The 20,310-nt window shown below is 44.9% G+C and overlaps 1 protein-coding gene across 1 annotated transcript in view; it reads right to left on the reverse strand.

Annotated features, from left to right (window-relative positions):
- Tafa4 (TAFA chemokine like family member 4) overlaps nucleotides 1-18,530 on the reverse strand; it is a 210,925-nt gene extending 192,395 nt beyond the window's left edge. The window contains exon 1 of the mRNA XM_041641324.1: nucleotides 18,260-18,530. The gene's annotated coding sequence lies outside the window, so the exon portion shown is untranslated. The remainder of the gene's footprint in view (nucleotides 1-18,259) is intronic.
- Between the last annotated feature and the right edge of the window lie 1,780 nt (nucleotides 18,531-20,310).

Below are 20,310 nucleotides of genomic sequence, written 5' to 3' on the forward strand. Positions count from 1 at the left end.
ATCCAACCCAGTCCTGTGCATGCAGGGCTACTGATCTACCACTGACCTACATCCCAAGACCCAGTTTTCCTTCACTTCTTGCCTCTCCAGAAATGGCTCCAGTTTACTTCTGTATGGCACCTCCCCTCCAATTTCAAACCCACCATACCCTTTTCTTTTCCCAGAACTTGGGTCTTACAGAAGTGGGCATAACACTCCAAAGAGTAGCCGTTGGAAACGTTGGAATAAATAAAGGCATCTAGTGACATCAAGCTCTTCTTCGGGTACCACGTGATGTTTAGGCTTAAATAGCTTAGCGAGTAAGTGGTATGCATAACTAAACAGTCCTGGTCAAGGAGTGGTCCCACAGATCCTTGACCCATCATTGCCTCTACTCAGGACCCGCAAGTGGTCCTGGAGATTGTTAACCTATTCTGTACTGTCATCTCCGAGGGTACCAATCTGCTTCCCACAAGCTAACTATTTTTACTCCAGGATAGAGTCTTGCCACCTTTGCTCTTGCAGGAACTCAAGATGACCTTCAGCCGAAGGATGGACATGAAATGAAGGCAGACACCAGGCTTTCGTGCAGCATTAGTTTCCTGTGAGTCCAAATGAGAAGCTGAAGCTTTTGAGCAAGAGCATTTTCTCAATGCCCTATTTTAGTGCCGCAAGCACCTCAGAAGCACTGGGCCTCAACCTGCTTCTTGCTCCCCACCCTGTCATTTTCCCAGTTGTCTTTCCTCCTCACGGTCACTCCTCAGTTAAAAATGGTTGCTGCAGCACCAACTAGTGCATCAGATCCCAGGACATGACAAGATCAAGAAAGGATTCAACCACTAATGTCAAAAATTTCTCAAATATTCCACTCTCCATATAAGTCACATTTCCAGTGTACAATAGAAGCTATGAGACACAGTCTTGATTCTATGTATTACATGCCTTACTAGAAATCAGGGTTCTAATACCAAGGGAAGGCTATGATTCAAACAAAACACCACCTTCTACTGTATATGTCCATTTTGTATGCACAGCCCTCCACAGAAAGAAAGGCCACAGAGGATACTAGAGAGAAAACAAGAGTCTTGGCAACCATCAATTTTTGGTGTTACTTCTTGATAGTTTCTATTTTTCCTCCAACCAAGTGGATAGAAATATTTCCTAGCCTCTTTCTCTGATTTTCATTCCCCTTACTTTTGAAAGTATTTCTCAAGAAAATAAAGATTCTGTTGCTGAAGACACTTCACACGTTGGTCACAGAATAAGAAGAGATCAAGCTAGCACTGAATTGCAAGTTTCCCCCATGATGGTTACCTTTCGTAGTGCTAGAAAGTATAATAAAAGCTGCTGGAGGAGAAAAGAAAATACCAATAGTCTTATTCAGCTATGAACCTTGTGTGCTGCAATAATGAGAAGCTTGGCAAAATACTCCCACTGGTGCAATAGTGGTATAATGTTATGGGGGTAACCAACTACTGGTTTGTTTGTTTTACTGGATTTAAGGCTGACTTCACAGGAGGAATTTCATACCTAGGACTAGAATCCTAGCAAAGGGACTGTGACTGGCAGATCAAAAGCCCTAGAGGAGAGCCTACTGTTATCATTTTTGCTAACTAGATATGGTATCAAGCTGCATTCTAAATACTCATCTTTTTTCCCATTGATTATTACAGCTCACAACCTTCATCAGAGAAGCTTCTTTTTGATCGGGAAGCAGTTAGTAAAGAAACTCACATCTGGTCATAGTGCACAAGTGACTGGAACGAATGCTCAGCCCTAAGTGGACATTTATGTGTACACACGTGCCCGTACACATGTGTGCACATGAGTGCAAGCACTCATGCACACACACACACATGCACACGCACACACACACACACACATGCACACACACACACACGCACACACACACACGCACACACACACACACATGCGTGAGCGAAAGCATTTCAAAGAACATCAGTGAAGAAATGGAAAAAAACATCAGAGGTTGGGAAGACTGCAAAGGATCAGTGTCTTCTGGACGTAAGAGCTCACAGCCACTGAGGCTGCCTGCACAGGTTAAGCCCATCAACGTTCCAGCCCTTCAATACTCTCCTAGATTAGGAGCTATCTCTCCAGCACTGGGTTACAGGCACACTCCGCCTGGCTTTTCATATTGGCGCCAGGGATCCAGGCTCAGGTCCTCAAGCTTATAGAGCAGTCACCTTACGGACTAGGCCATCTCCCCAGCCCAATATGCCTGACTTTAAAGGATATGCCAAACTCTGTTAAAAACCAGGTTTCCCACAGACTTCCTTTAATCAGAGATTCCACATTACAAATCAATGTACTTACTTCCAAACCTAAGTGTGCAGGGGCAGGTGTGGCGGTGAATGACTATGGCCTAGTAATGGGAAGGTAGGTACCAGAGGATCAGTAGTTCAAGGCCATTCTAGGCTACACAGGGAGTTCAGGCCAGCTTGTACTACATGAGACCCTTTCTCAAATTAAGTTAAATAATCTGTAATATGATCTTTGTGTGCCCTCAACTCCATGGGCTTCCTTATTCTGTAACAGCAAGAAGCCTGCTACTTCAGCCTGTTAAAGAGGTATGGGGGGGGGGGGGTGGGGGGCATGGTGTACTATCTTAGCATCCATCAAGCGTTTTTTTTCAAGGGCAAGAAAACTGCACCGCCCCAGGAGCTGTCTGAGGTGCTTAAGGTTAATGGCAGTATTTACATAGCCATCAATTCACTTTACAAAGAGCTGCCCCATAGGACTGTACAGCAATTGACAGAGGCCCCAGCCAGAGCAAGGCAGACAGGCGCCTCAAACAAGGAGGGGCAGTGCCTAATAAATTCAAATGACGCCACTTAGTTTTCCCCGGTTTATCTCCCCATTTACAGTTTAAAATCCCTGCGCCTCTTGATCAACACATCAGACTGCACTTCCAGCTCTCCATAATCTTTAGAAAAAAATTCAAAAATATGTTGGCCCTAGTAAAATACAACAGTTGTACTTTGCAGGGCAGTGCAGACCCTTCTGCCTACGCTGTCTGATATGGAGCTGCCAGATACACACAACTGGTTAAAGCTACATTAATTAAACTTAAATAAAACTTAAACTACAGGTTTTCTTTAGGTCTCAGAAACAGAGGACAAAAAGACTAACTGAGGTGCCTACTGACATATCAAAGCAGATGCTGGCCAGGGCTGAGTTTTATGGAGTACCTGTGGCTCCTCCCAGCACTTCTCACTCCACCCCTACCTTAAACCTCTCGCTCCAAGAGGTTGGGCTTCTGATTCCCTTTCCCCAATCTGAACCCTAATAATCCAGCCATTTGTCTACACCAGTGGTCTCTTGGCCTCTGGCTGCCTCTTGGTCCCCCCGCAGTTCCTCTCTTGCTCTCCACTCCCCCTCTCCTCTCACGGTATGGTTTAGCCTATGGGCCGTGCTCAGCCTGGACTCTCGTCTCTGCCTGCTTTCTCCCTTACAGCTGCAATAAAAATCTTCTCCAGACTTTAGGAGTGGTCGTGTCCTTCTTTTATTCCCTTCCTTCATCCAGCCCCTGTCCATGATAGGCACATTTACAGAGTTCACGAAAGGAAAGTGGCTTAATAGCTATAATAGCAGACAGTGAAGATTTTGGGTTTTGCATGTGTGTTAGGCATGAGTGTGTACATACGTTTGTGCATGTAAGCATGTGTGTGCATGTGGCGACAAGAAAACAACCTCAGGTGTCATTGCTCAGGCACACCATCTTCTTTCTTCCTCCCTTCCCTTTTGCTTTTTAGAACAGTTCTCTCAGTGAGCTGGAGCTCACCAAACTAGGCCAGCTGGCCAGTGATTTCTGGGGTCTGCCTGGCAGTAGGGATTTTAGCACATTCTCATCATTGCAGAAAGTTCTATTGGAGCACTCAAGAATATGTAAGGCTGGGAGCTGAGGAGGTGGCTCGGTTGGTAAAATGCCTACTGAGCAAGAATGAGTGTGGGTTCCTTGGTACCCATGTAAAACCTACATCTACAATGCTCCGAGCAGAGACAGGCGTATTCCTGGAGCACACTGGACAGCAATCAGTGCACTCCGGGCTCTGTGAGAGACCCTGTCTGAGAATATGAGGAAAAAGAACAATAGCAGAAGCCTCCTAGCATCGACCTGTCAGCTCCATATATTCCCAAGTACATGAACACACACACACAGAGACAGACAGACAGACAGACAGACAGACACACACACACACACACACAGGATTGTAGTTGACAGATTTAACCTCTGAGAACAAGAACCTGACCTCTTCTGGAGTTTCCATAACTTATTCAAGAAGATACAACAACAAAAAGGCTTTGTGGGTCTTCTCGTTGTCCAGACATCTAAAGCACACCCTCTCGTGTGACAATTTCACTTCTGCCCCCAGAAAACCCCTAACCCATGAGTAGAAAGAGACCTGTAATCCTGAGTGGCTTCAGCTAACACATGCCACATCTTGGGGAACATCGTGCATAAACTTGTTCACTAGTGGTCTCTTTCCCCCTCCCTCCCTAACAGGAAGAAATTGGGGGGATCTCAGGGTGCATATAAAGAAGAACACATGGATGAAATGTGCATTGATAACCATTGAAAAGACTAAGTCCATGCCCTGCGTAGCTCAGTGTAAATAGATCTCAAAACCAGTAAGTGAAACACACTTGTGAAACCAAATCTCTTGTGAGATTCGGTTTAAATGAAAAAGTTCACCTACAAGGTTGTATTTAATGAGAATACTTAATTTAAATAACAAATGGGAAGGTTTGATGCATTTTAATGTTAAGGTATAATGATGAATATGCTTCCTGATTCTTTCGATTTATTGACAATGACAAATCAACCTCACATGGTCAGAGAGACCCAGGTTTCCAATCCACCCTTCCTCACGGGGCTCAGAGCCGCTTGAGATATACTGTGTAATAAATATTTCTTGGGGCCAGAGAGAAGGTTCAGTTGGTGAAGTACTTGCTCTCTGAACACAAGGGTCTCAGTTCAATCCTCAGAGCACAGATAAAAGTAGCCCAGCGTAGTGACACTGTATTAGTGACACTGTGTTGTCACTGCTGGGCAACAAAGACAGGGGACCCCTTGGGTTCACCGGTGGGCCAGCCTAGCCTACCTGGAGAGCTCCAGGCCAGCAAGAGACCCTGTCTCAAAATCAGAAAGTGGCACAAAAAAAAAAAAATCAGAGAGTAGCTGGGGTCTGAGGAACAACACCAAGGGTTGCCATCTGGTCATCTAGCTTACACACACACACACACACACACACACACACACACACACACCAAACACACAAACACATACCTGCACACATTCACTACAGAGACACAAACATGTACAGAGGATAGAGGTTAACCCCTCCAGTGTCTGAAGGTGGAGAGAGATGCGCTGTGGAGATGGTGAAAGGCAGCCTCTACATTTTGTCTTATGTTCCTTTACTTCCACTCTTTTTATTTTTAACTTTCATGTGGCCAGTGGGGCTCTTAGTGTCACTGTGGTCCTGCATTGTGGCAGGTGGCTTCACTGGTGCCACGATGCTGCCTGAACAGCTGTAGCTGTGTGATTCAGCAGCCCCCGCCAGGGTTCTTTAAAGTGTACATCTGCTTTTAAAGAATATATATTTTTTTGCTGGGAGGTGGTTGAGCGTGCCTTTAATCCCAGCACTCATGAGGTAGAGGCAGGGGGATCTCTGTGAGTTCAAGGCCAGTCTGGTCTATAAGAGCTAATTCCACGGCACTCTCCAAAGTTACAGAGAAACCCTGTCTTAAAAAACCAAAAGAGAGAGAGAGAGAAGATATTTTTCCAAAAAAGAAAAGAAAAAACAAAACAGCTGCTTTGATGCTTTTATTTCTCAGTGTCCCGTAGCACTGTGTCCAGTTCAGTCCTCTCTGCCACTAAACTGGGAGTCAGGAGCTTCAACTCCTCTCTGTCTAGGTCTGAGTACTGGAAGGTGACATAGGCCCATAGGGCAGGTAGTCAGAAAGGAAGGCAAACAGTGGAGAGTGGGCAGAGATGGCCAACGGACACCTTGCCAAGGGGACAACCATGACTGATGGGTCCTAAGGAAATGTTAATACTGGCCTATTCTCACAGAACACAACTGTGAGGGACCACCAGGTTCCACACACCACCACACCAGGGTTCCACACAGGGTCGTACCAGGACTCCACACACCACCATGGAGCTAAAACCCAGCTCTATAAAACAGGGAGATTAGATGATGGCCCTGGCCCAAACTCTGGAGGGTCACAAACTCTAAACTTCCTGACACCATGCTTCGATGCCTGGGACTCTGTATAGATAGATTGCAGAAGAGAACTCACCGATCCCCATTTTTAGGTGGGTAAATATAATTGTGTGTGTTGGCACACACTGGTAATCCCAGCATTCTGAAGGTGCAGGCAGGAAGACAGGAGTTCAACGTCACCCTCGATTACATAGCAAATTCAAAACTAGGTTGAGCTATATGAGACATAGTCTGGGGGGGGGGCAAAATGTTGAAAAAAAATTACACTTATTTTCTTATTTAAGGGAGGCTTTAGTTTGCTAACTTCTAAGTTCTTTAAATAATGCAGACAATGTAAAACCCCATTCAAAGGTTTTCACTTAAGCAACCCAAAAGGCAATTGCTTGCTCCAAGTGGCAGGAGAAAGCAACAGAACCTGTGCAAAAATATTTGAGAGTCCCTCACGTCCCCTAACTCTATCGGCTGGTCCATTCCTGGTCCTGCACAGCAACTCCGTCATTCTCATTACGGATGAAACCTTAAATCCTCCTCAGATCTTAACCCCTAGGAATCTTCATGACATAGAACAAAGCAACGTTCCCATACACCCCCTGCTGGTATAATCTAAATCAGACTCAACCGCCTAACAGAAGTGTTTCCCCTGCCAATGTAGACATCAATAAAACGACAGAAGACTGGGTACCGTGCACAGCCAAACCACATCTATAGTCACTTAAACAACTGTACGGTTGTTTTCAAAACCTTCAATTACAGCAAGTGCATCTTGAACTCAAAGAGAAACTAAGGACATCACCGAAACCAGTTTCTTACATAGGAAGGACGCTGATTCCACTCACATTAATTTATGCTTTGGGTTCGGTATTTGAATCAATCTTCAGAGTCATACTGTTCAGACAAGCTTCTCGGCGGATTACCACATTGACTAACTTCCATGCTAATCAAAATGACCATTTTATGAACATCTCTGAACTCCAATTTTTCACCTCTGAAAAATACACCATCCTGAAAAGGTGTTGCTCAGAGTATGGCCCCACCACAGATTTGCTCATGGAAGTCTATGAGACATGCGCACTTACAGGCCCCACCACAGATTCGTGAGATTCCAAACTCTGGGCATGAGGATGGCGAAACTGGTTCAGCAAACCCCCTAGGTGAGTCTTATTTACTGGCACCTAGGCATGATGACACTTGCCTATAGTTCAAGAGCTCCAAAATGAACGTAAAGCAAAAGTGTCTTGAATGGGAGACCAGACTTGGCTACACGGTAAGATCAAGGCCATTTGGGGTTACGTTAAGAGACCCTGGCTCCTGAACTGGGGAGACAGATGGCTGTCGGAAAAATGCTTGTCGTCAATGTGAGTTTAATTCTAGCATCCAAGTAGAACCCAGACAATCTCAGCAGAAACCCATTGGTTGGAAAGGTAGAAGTAGGAGGAATCTTGGGACTTGCTGGCCAGTCGGTCTAGGCAAATCTGCACACTCCGGGTGCAGTGCATCTACTGTCTCAGAAAATGAGGTGGGCAGCAGTCAAGAAAGATAGTAATGTCAACCTCTGGTTCTACACACACATGTGGGTATGTGCACACACACACACACACACACACACAGAGAGAGATGGTGGGAGGAGAAACAGACCAACAGAGACAGAGAGAGACAAAGACAGAGAATGAGACAGAGACAGGAGCAGAGGCAGAGACAGACAGACTGACCCTGGCTCAAAAAAAAAAAAAAAACGTGAGGCAATAATACTGCAGTTGGAAGCAAGTGCAACGGTAGACTGATAGCATTAATATAAAATAGATTTGAAAACTCCAGACCTCGCGTTTTGTAAAATGCCATTAGCCTTAACTTATTTCATCCCTACTCCTTCTGAGTAAATGAAGACTGTGAAACTCATGGCGTCAACGGCTTGTACGTTCATGTCTCTTTATGCTGTGGCTCAGAAATATTTGCACATCAAACCGGAATCTGAGTTCACACTGGGGATCCTGGGTCTTTTGTAAATGTAGAGAGAGTAAATGCAGAATCAAAATGTCTTGAAGAAACAGTCTTCTAGGAATGCTGCCCATCCCTTGTATCAGGGTGACCTTAGCTTTCAGATTGAGGAATCTCCTGCTCTCCTGATTGATACTTGGAGGGATGGTTGCTGGGCTTTGTTCATGGAGAAACTGGGACACACAGACGCATGACCTCCCTTATCGAGAGTTCTCGAGGTTGCTACTTTAACATAGGGATCCTGTGTGGACAGCAAAGCTAAAGGGTCCTCCCTGCTCCCAACTCCCCCAAAAGAAATGTGGAACTTGTGTATTCCAACCCTTGCCATTTTCCTTTCAATGACACTGAAGCCTCACATCAATGAACTTCACACACCTGAAGCAGCAATCCATGGGACCACCCCCAACCCCCCGCTCAGAAAAAGGTTTATTTCTAAATCTTTAGAATCAAATTAGGACATTGTCAGACCCCTATTTGTGCAGACGCTAATTTCAAGTGTATTTAAATAACTTTGCCTCTTGCCTCATCTCATCAAGCAGAGATGCTTCCACTGTGTAATCACGATAATGAATAAACATGGGGAGCTTACAAAGGACTCCAGCACCACCAAACTGATCAATTGTTAATTCTACCAAGTGACAAAACGTGCCTTCCTTGGCAGCGACTCCATCAAGCTATGATTATGGTGGGAAAGGTGCCCGCATCCTCTGCCCGGTGCCTCTGGAAAGCAAGCCCACACCCATCACCCATCCATGGGACCCCACTGTAGGTTCATCTGAATCATTTCCTCTCCCAACCCACCTCTCCCTGCCATCCCCGAGAGAGGCAGAGGTTGTTGTGCGTTTACAGAGACATGGGAATGGGCTACATGATTATTAATTGGCAGAGGACTGGACGCAGCTATTACCAGGCTAAATAGTAACGGAATGTATCCAGTGGGCCCTTATTATCTGGATAAAATGACAATTTCATAATAAGTATTTGGCCTGGAGGATCCACATCACCATGCAATGCTTTTGTGTGTCTGGATGAGGATGATCAATGCTTATCCTGGAGACAACACATTCATTAGTTGTCCTGTCCCCACCCAGGCCTAGGCCAGGCACCAGAGGAATCAGGTCAACCTTTTGTGCAGGGAAAGAATGAATGACCTCCTAAAGGCTTTGCCTCTGCTCCACCACAGGCTGCTGGAGTGTCTTCATCCCTGTGCGCCTTTCTTTCCTCTTGCATAGAGGATACGGATACTGGCACCTGCTTTACAGGACTCTGAAGACAATATGGCTAGCCTGGGAAAGTACTGCAGCCACTATGAGCAGTAGCATGTTAGCACTGGAGAAGATTCAGTGCAGAATTCCATCAGGTTCAGAAGCCCTAGCTGTGGATACAAAGCAGGGCCTAGAATAGCTATTGTGTTTATAATACTTATAACAGCATTTTGGTAATACAAAATTTGGGGTTTTTTTGGTTGGTTTGTTTTTTTTGTTGTTGTTGTTTTTGTTTTTATTTGACTGGAGAGAAATTTGAAGTTGGGTAGGTAAAGAAATGGAGAGGTTTGGGAGGAGCTGAGGAAGGGAAAAGAATATGATCAAAATATATGGTATGAAAATAGCTTTAATAAAAAGGAGAAAAAATAAAGAATATATATACCAATCAGTGTACATTTTAATGACTGTACTGTTTAAGTGCTCGATCCATCTTATATCTGTAATTTTTATCCCACTAAAGAAATATAATAGATAAATAAATACTAAAAAGGGAATAAAAATAGACATACTCTACAGAGGGGGAAAAAGATAAAGCCAACTTAAATGTCTATTGATAATCCAAGAGAATGTGGGAGACAACCCCTTAAAGGGAAGAAAATTCTGGTGCCTGCTGCAAAATGAATCAACCATAAAGGCATAGTGCTAAGTGAAATAAGTCAGTCAGAGAAGGACAAATACTGGATAGCCCCACCATTGGCAGAATGGTGAATCTGAGCTGTTATGAAAAAGGAAAGGAGTAGGGACTTAATGCCTATGCTTCAGTTTTATACAAAGAAAAAAACACCATGAATGGAAAGGGATGATGATACCCCAACAACGTGAATGTACTATTGAAATGTAGCCTTGAGAATGGCTAAAATAGCCAAATTTATGTCATTTCTTTTTTTTTCAATGCCCCTTAAAATTTAGCATATTACAAGACAACAACTCCAATACTAGCAATTGTGGCCATTACTATGTTTTTTAAAGTTTAGTGGACAAATACTTATACTAACCTATAGATTGGAAACCATATGCTGGACTTGATGATTCATAACTATAATCTCAGTACTCAGGAATCTGAGACAAAAAGATTGCATGAGCTGACTATGAGCCAGCCTGGGCTACAGAGTGAGTTCCAGGCCAGCCTAGGCTACACTGTGAGAGCCGATTTCCAAAACTCTCATGAAAAAAATGTATGGCTTGCTCCATACAGTCTGATACCAAGAGGTTTCCTTAAGAGCCCATGCTGTTGAAAGTAAGTCCCTCTGAATAGAGATTCCACGCTCTTCAAACATAGGGCCTAGAGGGTCCTGTGCTGTTGTTACCTGAATGGCTCCTCCCTGAAGATGGCTTTCATGCCACAAAAAGCATCGTGCAAACTTTCAAAGGAGAGAAGCAACCAAAAATCCTACCAGCTATGATAGCTATAAACCACAGCAATGCCCAGCAGGGGTGGCATGGTAACCCTAAGGGTGCAGGAGCAGCATATACACCTTGGTGGCTACCAGCAGCCCTGTAATTGCACTGAAGACCTGCTGAACAAGATGGAAATGATGCTTGGTACTGAAAATCTAGCCAACCACCCAAAACTAGTGAAGTCAGGAATCTTGGAAGGAAACCTCTGCCAACTTTACTAAACCATCATAATCCCTAACTGCACTCTAAATACTTGCCTTCACATCCACAGGTAAGTATAGTCTTCACCCTTCTGGTGTGGGAGAATTGTCTGTATTCTGTCCATCATGTTTTAAATAAACACTGATTGGCCATGCAGGAAGTATAGGTGGGAAAACCAGATAAGAAGTAGAAATGATTCAATGAGAACAGGAAAATTCTGGGAAGGAGGAAGTTGATTCCTTCCAATCCTGTGCAGATCTCCGAAACAGCAGGATGTGACCTGCCAGCTGAAAAAGGTACTGAGCAACATGGCTAACATAGATAAGAATAATGGGTTAATATAGTCTACAAGAGTGGACAGAAAGCCTGAGCTAGTGGGCCAATCAGCTTTATAACTTATAGAGATCTCTGTGTGATTTTCTTTGGGGCTTGCTGGCTGTAGGGTACTGGGCTGGACAGAAACCCCAACAAGCAGGACCCTTCATGTTATACCCTTCAACAAGGAAACTTCTTTTTACAGCAGAGACCATGACAGAAAACCACAACCAACCAAACTGCAGAGTTGTGGAGCCCAGTTCGAAAAGATAAATCTATGAAACATCTCCAATTTCCAGTGCTCAAGGATCATTGCAGAAAAAAAGAGGCAGAAAGATCACAAGATCCAGAGGACCAGCGTCCCAGGCTGCAGTAGATCAGCAAGATTGAGGTGGGACTGTGTCTCCTAGCAATGTCAAAAGCTAAGCTACACTCATAAGAATCACCAACATGACAACCTAACCATGAGCTAAAGACAGATAACAACAGACATACAAATGGATAGGGGAAATACCATGAAGCCTCGGCCTCCTTAAAAAAGCACTATAGGTGACCAAGGACACCTGAGACACGGAGAAATGATCTTCCCCAAGGAAGAGCACACCAATTTGTTATCCAATACCAAATGATCAGCCCTGAAAATATACATACAAGTAACACTACACAGACTAAATAGATTATGTTTAGAAATATGTATGCATACACACATGCATGTGACAGAAAAGGTCATGAATTGAATGGAGAATCAGGAGGGTTATATGGGGGGATTTGAAGGGAGGAAGTGGAAGAAGGAACAGATGTGAAAAGGGGGAAAAGTCTCTACCCACCCTTCCCACTCTTGCTGGCAGTGATTCCTAAGCCTTGCTGGAGAATGTTGCACTGTCAGCCAGTGAGTTTCCTAAATGGCCTCAGATGCACATCAGTGCCTAAGTTTTGAGGTGGGGAGAATTCAGCACATAAGAAAGATGAGATTGATACCAAGGGACACACGCAGAACCATCTTCCAGCTTGCTTAATGCAGCTCCGTGCTCCTGACAGACACTATGGTCCGCAAAGAGCAGGACAGAATTTGAAAAAGGTGTGAGTTTGGTATCTTGGGAGGACCTGGCCCACAGTAACCAATTTTATGGCCCTTTTTGATTTGTGTGTGCATGAATATTTGTGGGGGGAGGAGAAGAATTTGTGTGTGCTGAGAAAGAATTAGTTCAAAAATACAGATGAAGAAAGCCTTCTCTGTGATGCGAGGTGCATTGCATAATCAGCTCTGAAAGCAGAGAGAAGGCAGCAGATGCTTGCATTACAATCCACAGCCACAGGAAGGGCTGCCAAATGTTTTAAACAGCCAGTGAAGATTATGCACACACACTACCCTACCCATCCCCCTGCCCCTGTCCATGATTCCTTGCTCCCATGGATGTGTGCAGAAACAAATGCACCCTCGTCACTTTTTCATCAGATTCCCTTAAACATCCCAAAGCTGAACACCAGTTAAACTAACTCACAAAACCTGATTTCTTCAGCAAACATGGATGTACCACAAGCCGAGTGTAGTGGCACACACTTGAAATCTCAGCATTCAGGAGACTGAGGCAGGAAGAAGGCTGGGAGCTCAAAGCCAGCCTGAGTTATACCATGAGTTCATTATTGCCTGGGCTATACTGTGAGACTCTTTTTAGAATAGCCAGAAAAGTGGGGTGGGCAATGATAGAGTGCTTGCCTAGCCTCGTATGCATGAAGTCCTGGGTTTGGATCCTTCATGGTACTTCATTTAAAAGAAAAATCCAAAATTAAAAAAATAGTAATACATTAGAATAAAATCTTCAAAATTCCTTTCAACTTTTGGGTATCGGATAACTAACTGTAGAAGAATAGCATATGGTCATAAAAAAGAATGGCAATGCTCCCTGGGCCAGTACTCCCTGAAGGATTTGCCATCCTTAGGCAGATCCAGAGCATCTCCGAGCCTCTTGGGAAGCCATGGCATGAAGAAGCCCCATGGTCAAGGGCAGGTGTGCAGAACACATGGTGTGGCCCTCCTTCTCTAGCCAAGGCATAGCAGGGTCCCTTCAATGGGCACTGCTTAATAAACAATGTGGGAGAGGGGATGAGGACCCCTCTTATCGAAATGATGGAGTCTTGACGCTTGCATTCAGATCCAAGTGGTAAATGGAAGGAGACTGATGCAAATATGAAAAGGTGCTATGTCTAGGCGTAGTGGGCTTTTGAACCTTCCTCTCTGTAGTCATCTACAGCATTTGAATTTTCTACTCCAAGCATATATCGTCTTTGTACTTTATGAAAAGAATAAAAGAAATCTTCAAAATAAAAGCCACGAGTAACTAAAACCAAAATCTTATCTAGGCAATAAGAGTCCTAGGATCCCTGTTATAAACACTGGGACTCTCTTCCCCTGGCTAAAGAGTTATTGGCAATTGATGGCTTCTATTGGAGGGAACATCGGTTTTCTTCAGAAATGTGGCACCCGCACACATACAGGTGGCACCAATTGACTTCAGTGGGCTAAAATAAAAGACATAAAGTCAAGAGGGAAATAGGGCAGCAGTAGAGGATAAGGGGTGGAAGCAGGAAACGGGTGCAGGATAAGATCAGAATACACCGAGTACATGGATGACATGTTCACATCTGGAAACTCAGCACGCAGGATGCCGACACAGGTGGATGTCTGTGGCTTTGAGGTCAGACTGTTCTATATAATGAGTCCTAGGCTGTCCAGGGCTACAGACGGAGATCCTTTCTCAGACAGATAAGTAGGTAGGTAGATAGAGAGATTAAAAAAAAAAGTTTGTGATTTGAAGCCCAGTTAGACACAGGCAAGTAACTATACTACACCAAAGAAACTTAAATCTTCATGATTTTTCAGACAAAGGAGAGCATAAAAATAAAGGAGAAAGACTGAAAATTCAAAGAACACTTAAGAACATACAGCACAAGAATCCACACAAGCACAATGGCCATTAAAATAATAACTCTGTAGCTCTGACAGCTCTGCCTTGATATATTTTTTAATAATTTTGATTGTATTTAATGTATGTATATGCATACACGTGTGTGTGCATGTGTGTGTGTAGACAGCTTGCAGGAGTCTCTCCTTCTATCCATGTGTGTCCAGAGACATCAAATGCTAGTTGTCAGGCTTGGCACCCAGTACCTTTACCAAACACGCCATCTTGTCTGCTGTCCGCCTTCTGATCACTAAAGCCCTTGCAGAAACGGGTAGGGGCTTTGTAGTTTAGCCATATTTTGTCCAGTGCCTTTTTTATTTAACAAAATAATCCATGTTTTCTTTTTACCTCATCCTTTGAAAGATCATCCTGTTTTTCTAAGCCGGACACTTTATTCATGTGTGCTAGCAGTACTCAGTCTCAAAAAAGGGAGCAACTTCTCTGTGACTCCATTGCCTATTGAGCCACAGCCTCTTCTCCGTACTCACCATGTTGTCATGTTAAACAAGTACTCCCCAGTAGCCGAAGCCTCCAGACTTCTGGACTAAAATTGTTTGTGTTCACACAAATGACCTGCTACTGTAAAATCTTGACATCTGGCACATAGCTGTCACTTCCCAGCACCTGGTTTTTACCAAAGCAATGTTCCAACAACTGGAGGCAAGCCAGTGAAAGAAATACACAAGGCCCTCCTTTACAGAGACAGCCAAGAGATGGATCCCACACCATAACACAGAAGCTACTTCATGTAAGTTGTTCTTGGAGTAGACACCAGGCTGAGAATCGAGACTCCAGAATTCCAACTCCGTGCCCCATATACCAGAGTGGGATCAAGTCACAATACCTCCTCCCTCTGAAAGTGGAGCTCAGAGACACCTTCCAGATGTGCAGTTGGGGCCTCTGCATAATTCCTTAAACCAGAATGCATAATTAAGTTCATATTTGACTAAAAAGAGGGGGGAAAGTACCCCTTGGACAGGCTTCATAGGCGAGAGTGGCCTGAACTTAAACGTCAACCACAAAGCTGCAAGTTATTTTTATTTTTGCACAAATATCAAATAGATGGGAAGACAGAGTTAGTGGTCTCTTGGGAGAAGTGGTTATGCTGGAGGGTGAGAATTGAGAAGGGTATTAGCAATGCAATTCCATGGGATAGTTCTTCAAGTCCGAGTCACCCAAGGTACTGACACTAGCCTTGTGAGATGACATTTCCACATCAAATAGTTATGAAGTGATGAAGGTGGCTGAGACTACTTCCCCAAACCCATGGTGCACAGCTGTGGCCAGCCCAACTTCAGTCATGAATCATCTTCAGAGAGGATAAATGACACCAAGTGATCACCTGCATGACATAAGTCATCTTGCGATCCTGACTGACCTAGCACCAACAGTCCACGAGGCAGACACCTGTACAGAATTCAGCATACACACCCTGACTCAGTTGCTGCAGTATCTAGGACAAAACCCACACAAAGCCAGTCTGTTCGCTATGATGTTTCCTCATCCTTGCAAGGAAAGAGAGCCACAGATGGGCTGAAAACTCCCAAAGAGAATGGAAAGGTAAAGGGGAGACTACTTAGGCAGCTTCTAATGAGATCATAAAACCACAATCTGAGAATTTTATTATTCGGCTAATCCTCTTAACATAGAAATCCCCCCCACACTCTACAACCAAGCAACTAATTGAGAGTTAGAAAGTGTCAAGAGAGACTCCATCCCCTTAGTACAGGCAATGTAGGATTCCCTTACTCGGTATACTCAGTATGATAAGGTGATTTTTGTCAATGCGAGCCCTAATCAGGCAGAGGATTGGCTGGTGATGACATCATACCCATGGACTAATTCCCAGTGAATACACTTTTAATATCATATGCATCAACACATCATTTACATAACAAAATATTGTAATAAGTGTAACAGTAAAGAGAGGTGCAGATAAGAAGAGCTCTTAAGAAAGGCTCTGTGACACAAAAAGGAGGTAGGGGGTCAAGGCAGAGATCTGTCCTTTTCTACTAACTGGAACTAAACAATACACACCTCCAGAAGGATCACAAAATTAATATTGAAATTCAAGTGACCTAGAACAGTCTAGTACTATCAGAGGCTGCCTCCAATAAAGAATGTTCAGTAACAAAGAGGTACTCATAGGTGCACTTTGCAATGGGGTGAACTGATAAAGCCATTCATTCACACAGCAGGCAAACAGCTATTCTGGGGAACTTTGTTGCAGATCTCAGGGGAAAGCAGCCCATCACCTCATGACTTAAGTCCCCCAACACAAAATAACAAGTCAAAGGGTGGTGAGTACTGAGGAAAGGGAAAGAAGTCTAGAAAGACAAGAATAATGAGAGAGCAACTTACAGAGGAAACCTTGAAAAACAATTACTGGTCAAGCAATTGAAACAAACTACTGATTAAGAAACATCCACACCTAGAAAGCTCTGCGCATGAATGAGTGATACCAATTCACTGGGTCATTTGGGGAAGACAGGTCATCATTAGTTGGAGAGATTCTGGAAAGTGCTCTCACTGTCTTCATAAGGCCTATGTGTCCAGTCCAAAGGACATGGACTTGAACCCTGATTTGTGACTCTCAAGTTAACAGAAAAGCTCATTCAAGAATCGGTTGAAGAATTCTTCACATCAGATCAAACATCTGTTCCTAAACCACCAAGCGGTAAACACTAACTACATTACACTAACTACATTGTCACATTGCCATCCCTAAATTATATTGGGTTTCTGTTGCTGTTTGTTTGTTGCTTGCTTGTTTGCTTGCTTGCCGATGTACACAGGCTTGGGTGTCTGAGTCTGCAGATGGACTACGCCTATATGAAGGATATTACAGAAAATACCAGACTGAAGCTTCAACAGAAATACCCCCTTTCTGCCGCTGCCGCTGCCAAGCAGGGACTCTGCCTGTCATGTCATATTAACTTTGCTCCTCTCGAATGGAAGGCCATTAAAAAGTTAAGAGCAAAGATTTCGGGGATCAGTACTCTTCACCAAAAGGGACCCTTCAATCCCCGTGAAGGCGGACACGTGGCTGGTCTCAACGAGTCCGTGAACTTGTGCACATCCGTATTGCCGGCTGACTCATAACTCAGCTAAGCGTTCTCACCAGGGCGTGTGGAGTCCTCAGCATTCAAGAGAAAAGCACACTAGCACGCTGGAGAGATGCTTGTTTCTTGGGGCGCCTCCCCGGGTGCAGGCTATGAAGCTTTCTATTTGCAGCTACCCCAAGAACAAACCGGGGTTAAAGACACCTGCTGTGCTAGACAACCGGCCCTGCAACTGAAGCAAGAGGGAACGAAAGGTCCAAGCGCTGCTTTTGGTGGACAAAGCCAAGATGCCTCAACTCCCAGACCCTCCCCAGTTAACCTTTTATGCTCCCAGACCCAGCTTTTCTATTAAGGGTCCCAGAACCAACCCACGTGCTGACTCCTGTAAGGACCCCTGTTCAGATGCAAAAGGATGAAACCCGGAGGCCAGCGTGGTCACCAGTTCCTGGAGTGTTCGCCTTGCCACTGATCACTCCAATACATCAAGTGACTTGCTTCAGTACCAGCGCTACTCCAGAGTTTCTGAACCTCAAATATGAACCCCCCTAGTTGGAAGTGACTGCTGCCCGCCATCCCCACCCATACCCATCACGGCACGTATCCCTACTTTTCAGTGTCTCTTCCAACTTTAGGACACACGCGGCAGATTCAAATACTTCCCCCTGCCTGCTCTCCCAAAATGCTGGAGTGATCAGGGCTGTTCTGAACCCAGTTAACTAATACTAGCCCAAAAGGCCACTGCTGCCCTAGAGACAATGCTTGAGCACACATTTCAAGGCAGCTCCAACCCCATCTCCCGTCAGCTCTTCTCCAGAGACCATTCTTACTAGAAAGGGCAGCGGAGTCAGATCCGGTAGTCCAGGGCAAAGCACGGGTCGAAGCGCTGGAGTCAAAGGATGCTCAGCTGGCCACTCGCACGCAGGAGCCTCTGGCAACAGCCCATCACCATCTCAGCCCGGCCAAGAAGGGGGAAAGTTCCGGTGCTGCTACAAAGTGAAGCCAAAGCTACCAAGGAAAGCGCGGTGTTTTAACGGAGAAACATTGTCCGGGCCCCCTTGCGCGGCTGCAGACAGCCGTGCGCCCAGCAGGTGCGCCCCGTCCAGGGTGACTCCAGGCTAGCTAGCTATGCAGAAACCAGCCCAGAGCTAGCTGACCAGGAGGAGCCGGGCTGGCCGCGGACAACGCTGATTGGCCAGACCTCCCGATTGCCCGCGCCCCTGTCAAACTCCGCAGTCCACGTGGGCCGGTCCTCTGCGCCCCGCACCTCCCCATTCTACTGCTGGATGAGCCTCTCCCGAGCGCCTCGCTGTGGCCACCACTCTGCAGGTGTTGGGGGAAAAAAGGCGCTGAATTCTTCTGAACACCTGAGAGCCACTTTGAACCCTGCATAAGAAAGGAGCATTTGGGGTTCAGCTCCAGTTGAAACCGTTCCCTCCACGGAGACAGTCTGCAAGCACGAGTCCTCTGGCATGTGCAAAGGCCATCTGGCTTCATGTGTAATGTTATTACGTGGGAAAAGAGAAAATTTGACATACATGTCAATAACTGAATGATAAAAAATACATTTTTAGTGGGGCTAAGGATATAATACAGTTGGTAGGATGACTGCGTAAGCATCCAAGAGACCATCACTACATAAAACCAGATGTGGTGGCGCAAACTTGGGACCCTAACTCTTGAAAAGTAGAAGCAGGAAGAAGAGAAGTTCAAGGTCATCCTTGACTACTCAGTGAGTTTGAGGTCAGCCTGGGCTACATGATATCCTATCTTAAAATGAGTTTTTAAAAATGCAACTAGTTCTTTTCTGATGCCCTTCTCTACCTCATCCCCAGCCACGCCAAATCTTTCCCCTCTTCCTTCACAGAAGTAATTAGCAATCAGCAGCCTTTAAATAATACATGTAGTGACATTTCATTTGTATTTTAGTAAATAAAGCTTGCCTGAAGATCAAAGAGTGAAAAAGCCACTCAAGTCAGTCTTACTGACCAAGTAGTGGTGACACACACCTTTAATCCCAGCAACCACTCTAGTTTGCCTTAGAAACTGGGCAGTAGTGGTGTATGCCTTTAATCACAGCCCTAGAGAGGAATATAAAACGAGAGGAGACAGCTCTCAGTCAGTTTCATTCTGAGGATTCCTGGAGACAGGATCACCATTTCAGACTGACCTTCAGGGTGAGCCCCGATATCTGTCTCTGGGTTTTTATTTGTCATGCTACAATAATCCCTTTGCAGAGTTCTTTTGTTTGATCTCCATTGTACAATGGGGAAAACTGAGGCACAGAAAGTCTAAATAGCTTCCTGCAGTTTCAGGGTTAATTAGTGGTGCAGCTTACATTTGGTTTGCAAGCACAGGCCTTGTCTAAGACCAGGTTGGAATTTTGGACTTTCTGGCTCCACCCCAGAACCAGAATTTTCATTTAAACCAGATCCCCCATGTGGTTGCTATATGCATGCAGTCTGAAAAGTCACTGTGTTCTCTGCTACTGTGCTGTCCTCTGTCACTGGTTAATAGCCCTCTTCCCCTTGTCGTTCTAGCACAGATGCATCCAAATCGATTCACTGTTCTCTGCCCCTCCTGCTTGAACTCATCCAGGGCAGGCTCCTGCCTCTGCTCCCCATGCCTTCTTGCCATACATACACACAAGCCATATCGTAGTATTTTACTGATTGCTAAACACTGACAATCCTTGGCTCTTTTGTTATCAAAATTGGGACTTTGCAAAGATAGTCTTGCTATTAAATTGTCACCAGTCTAAAAGGGCTTTCAAACATAAGCAACCCTTGCAATCTTGCAGGATCCTATGACAGTTCAGCTAAAGGGCTTCCTGGGAAATGTCCAATGACGGGACGTGTCTCGTGCCGCTCTTAGAGGCAGA

This window comes from Microtus oregoni, unplaced genomic scaffold (assembly GCF_018167655.1).
Source record: "Microtus oregoni isolate MIOR12 unplaced genomic scaffold, Mior012 000002F_ref0000024, whole genome shotgun sequence".
Lineage (NCBI taxonomy): Eukaryota > Metazoa > Chordata > Mammalia > Rodentia > Cricetidae > Microtus > Microtus oregoni.